Source organism: Miscanthus floridulus, chromosome 7 (genome assembly GCF_019320115.1).
Source record: "Miscanthus floridulus cultivar M001 chromosome 7, ASM1932011v1, whole genome shotgun sequence".
Taxonomy (NCBI): Eukaryota; Viridiplantae; Streptophyta; class Magnoliopsida; order Poales; family Poaceae; genus Miscanthus; species Miscanthus floridulus.
The window spans coordinates 8968194-8973088 of NC_089586.1; the positions used below are offsets into that span (position 1 = coordinate 8968194).

Sequence of the window (4895 nt, forward strand, 5' to 3'; positions counted from 1 at the left end):
TTTCTTGAGTTGGGGCCTATAGGGCACGGCACGGAGCTTTGCCATGAGCTCTTGTGTGGCCTCCGGTGGAAATTCTCACGTGGACCGCGGCATGTAGCTCCTCTGGGCAGAGGCACGCTAGGGTGGGGGCGGTCAGGGATGGCGTGGACCCTGATGCGGAGCTCTTGTGGATAGGGTTGAGCGGGGTGAGCATATACAGTGGTGGTGCTCGGAGACGGCGTGGCCAGCTGGGCGAGAGCGACCGGTGTGTCGAGGTGGCCTAGTGGGAGGAGGTGGCTTGCCGTCCATGGAGGTGCAGGGTGGGGGGTGGCCTAACGTGCGGAGTTCCCCCATCGTCCATGGCGGCTACTAACGCGCGCTTGGAGGTTGAGTGGCTGACACTTGAGAGCCCCACTAATGAGACGATGGGCAAACGATGGGCAACGACCGGTTCATCCTCACCCTATCTACCCCACGAACCAAACGAGAACACATGGACAACCAAACGCAAACGCAACCTAGTCGCTTGCACAATGCACACGGGTGACACTCCTACGTGTACACGGCCAATTGCAAGATCCGATGATAAGCTAGAGGACAAATGAATGAACCTGCAGGACACCTCTCGACACGGCAATCGACAAATCACATATCAGCCCCAGCCCAGAGTACAGTGAGCGAGTATGCAGCAGAGGATCAGCATGAACAGTGATCGATCGACATCGTCACTGCCCGAACGAAGCATCTGCATCTACACATCTACCGAATCTACATGGAGGCATCGGCCAGGTCCTTCCTGAACGGCGCCGGCTGGTCGGCGTCGGCGGCGGCCGATGCAGCCACCCCCTGCGTCCCCGCCGCCGGCCTCTACCTGCGCCTGCGCGCGCTCCGACACCGGCACGTACGTGGCCACCGCGTCCCTCCTGAACGTGAGGTAGACGACGAAGACGAGGTAGGCGGCCATGAGCGCGAGGACGACGATGGAGACGAGCGCGTTCGCGTACTTGGGGAGGTGGTTGTGCACCACCCAGTCCACGTACGTCCACACCAGGAAGTAGGTGTTCACCACTATGAGCGCGAAGCTCAGCATCCACGCGATCACCACCGTCTGCGTGCATGCATAGATGATACTTGAGACTGGATCATCAGATACATGTATTCCTTGTCAGAAATTAATGAATTGGAAGACGGCTTACGTACGTAGATGGATTCCTTGAGGGGCCCGACTTTCTTGCTGCTGTTGCAGAACTTGAGGAGCGGGATGAGCGCGAATGGCAGCTCAAACGACAGCACCATCTGCAGTATTCAAACACCGTACCTGTCATTACAACAGAACAGAAACAGATAACTGCTAGCTCCTGAACCTCGAGGGATGGATCATCCAACCCAACTGATTGAATTGCTCACCGATGAGAAGATGATGAGCTTGCCGGCGCCTGACGGCCCGCTGACGACGGAGACGATGAGGCTGGGAGCGATGGCGATGACTCGCGTGATCAGGTTCCGCACCCAGTTCTTCATCCTCATGTCCAGGAACCCCTGCAAATACACAAGCATAGACAGAATGATTGCCATGGCAATGGCAGGGCCTTAATTAACTACTAAACACTTGGTCTGGGTGGATGGACATGCATGATGACGACACCTGGATCGATCAGTGTACAGTAGTGTTCTACTGGCAATACCTGCATGATAACCTGCCCAGCAAATGTGCAGCTAATGGTGGTGCTCTGCCCAGAAGCCAGCAGCGCAACAGCGTACACGACGGAGCTTGATCTCCCCAAAACATTCTGAAAGTGAAGCAAAGAGCGTGATCAGTTCATCTATATCCAGTTCAGAACATACAGTACAGCATGCATGAGTGTACTAGTGTACCCTGAGCAACAGAGGGGTGGACTGCAGGGTGAGGTCACTGCACGTGTTGGCATCGTCCGGGGAGAGGTTGCCTGCGTTGCAGATGGATCCGGCGACGACGACCACCGCGACATTGATGAGGAACGCCACCACGAACGCGAGGCTGCACTCGATGAGGAAGTACCTGCAGGCAGCCTGTCCATTCCAGTGCCAGAACGAAGCCAAGCCATTAGCCATTATTCATCAGGAAGGAAGGATACACAGTGTGTACTAATATAGCTGCAGCAGGATCCTGACACTAATCTTGTATTCAGTGCAACGACCTACCCTGATGCTTTTCACTGATCGTGGGGTCTTCCTCGAGAGCACAAGAGCCGAGTGCAGGAACAAGTTGTACCTGTACGGACCAATCACGTTTCAAACTTCCAACTTTGGATTTCTAAGTCATGGATCATCAATCAAATCCAGAAGAGTCTTATTGATGACAGCATCATGGTCATGGCAGGTAGCAGATGAATTGATTGCTTACGGCGTGATGATGGCGCCGAAGAGTGCGATCGCGTTGGCCGCGGCACCTTTCCCTTGGATCCTGGGGACGAACATGCCCTTGACAACCTCTCCCGCGGACGGCCTCAGGTAGCTCAGCTCCCCGAAGAAGCAGGCCGCCATGGTGAACATGAAAGCCGCTATGATGAACTCCAGTTTGCGGGCCTGTGTGGTGAGGTGCACATATGTATGCCTTAGTTAGTGGGTAGGCCAAACCGTCTTCAAGGTATTGTATCCTCACTTCCTCAGTGTGAATGAATGTTATATGTAATACCATACCCCGAATCTCTGCACTCCAAGAAGCAAGAGGGTGCTGAACACCGTGAGGATGACTCCAGCCCACACTGGGATCTTGAGCAGTATGTTGAATGCAAAGGCTGTGCCCAGCACTGCAGTATTGGAACAATCGATCAACCTTCAGGGATGTCATCAGAGCACACACAAGAAGGAGGAAAACTAATTGTCTAATTTACCAACCTTCAGGGATGTCATCAGATATCACTGCCAGCTCCGCGATGATCCACAAGCAAATGTTGACGAAACGCGGGTACTCTTCCCTGCAGAGTTCAGCAAGATGCTTCCCTATACCAAAATTGACCAATGACATCCATGGGTTTGGTGAGGTTATGTGCCTAATTGCCTTTTCAGGATTTGATGTACAGAGATCAACATGGATGTGAAATGAAACCTGTCTTCACTCCAAGGTTGGCAGCTAGTGTTTGGATCAAAAGTGCAAAGACCATTCCAACTAAAATCACCCAGAGAAGCTGTTCATCATAAAATTGCAGTACAAAGCGAGATGATCAGAAGGTGTTGAAGACTTGAGAAAAGAAATTGAGGAAATGACGCAGTTTGCTGCTCTGCTCAATGCTGGTCAACTAAGGTCTGGAAATGCAGAGCACTAAAACTAAAAGCAGGGCAGATCCTTGTTGGTGCAGACACATGTTTAGTACAGTTGAAATATTATATGCAGATCATGCACTTTCAGTAGGAATAATCGTTCTAATTCAGCTACTGAGTCAACACAAAAAAATCCTGAAAATGTCCACGAGGTATTTCATGAATAATCTACCAGCTTTCAAAATTGAAATTCTACTATGGACTAATATTGGGATCTGAAAAAAGATATAAATTTTCAGGCAATAACATAGTCTTCTATGTTTCTTTTCCTTTCCCTTGTATAGTTTACAACTCGTCATAAATCTCTTTTATGCATTGATTTTGCAGCTGAAATTTGCAATTTTGATATCTATTTCTGGGAGGGCAATAAAAGCTTGATAAAGCATTGGCTAATACAAAGTTGGTAGTTGTGGTTCGCTATGACAAGAAGCCAAGAACTACATAGCCTACCTGGTACTTGAAGTCAGCCCCAGCTTGCAATTCAGTTTCCACTGTCAAACCATATTCAGAACCAAGCATTACCACTATAATTACTTTCTATTTCTTCCCAACAACAGAGTATCTAAAAAGAAACAGTATGCCAATCTAAGAAAAAAAGATGAGAGAGCTTACAGTTGCTAGGATCCAGGAAGCCAATGGCCACAAGAGCTCCAGGTCCAACATGGGCCAAGAACTTCCTCCATTTTGGCTGTTACAGGCCAGCAGAAAAGATTAGCACTGGACAGTAACAAAAAGGGGGCTGGATTTAGACCTGCAAACGTGGACAAATGTGATTATGTACCTGAACCCGAAATTCCTCGTCTTTTCCACCTTCATGGCGAGCTTCTCGTCCAATCTCCCCCATCTCACCAGTCTGCTCCATTCTCTGTTTTAGTAATGTGCCTATCACTGGAAGTTGGCCAGACAGAGTCTTGCTCTTTTCAACAGGCCACGTTCTTGTGTATGTATTTTATAGGCCAGGGGCCCGTTGAAGACTGCCCCATACAGACACTGAAACCATCAAGTGCAGTCCAAGAGCAGGTGACTAGCTGTCATCATGGTTCGTCTCATGATTCCTCACTTATTGTATGCTTTTGAGATCTGAACCCTAGTCCTTACTGCGTGTGAAAACTCTCGTTTCACGGGGCTTCTCCAGTGGCTCCGGCTCTGATCAAAGTGCTGTCAGACGGCCATTCAAAAAACAGCTCTGGCGAATAAGCCGGGAGGAGCCACTGCCGTTTTTCTATTGGGTGGGCAGAGCCACTGCCGCTTCTTCAGGCTCCGGTTTACAAACATAGCACGAATTATAACAAAATTATCACCATAGTTGTTTTTGCCAATATTTTCTAAAATAACTTTCTTTATTAGAGAAGTTGCTCCACAAAAGGAGCGAAGGCCTTTTAAAGGAGTTGGAGCCTTGCCATACTAGCCCTTATGCCTCCAAAGCTCTAGCCGGTTCGGGCTCTAGCTCCTCTAATTACTATAGCAAGGAGTTATTTTTTTATCTTTCTTCTTAGAATGAATTAGAAGCTGGTGAAACTTCTATTTTTAACTTCACCCGCTCAGGTTTCTTTGTTAACTGTAGCAAGGGATGAAAATAGTACGAATATTTATCCGACCTGTCCGTTCAACCCAAT

General features: G+C 49.2%; 1 pseudogene; it reads right to left on the reverse strand.

Moving 5' to 3' along the window:
* Positions 1 to 747: 747 nt before the first annotated feature.
* On the reverse strand, positions 748 to 4172 carry LOC136466501 (metal transporter NRAT1-like; annotated as a pseudogene).
* Between the last annotated feature and the right edge of the window lie 723 nt (positions 4173 to 4895).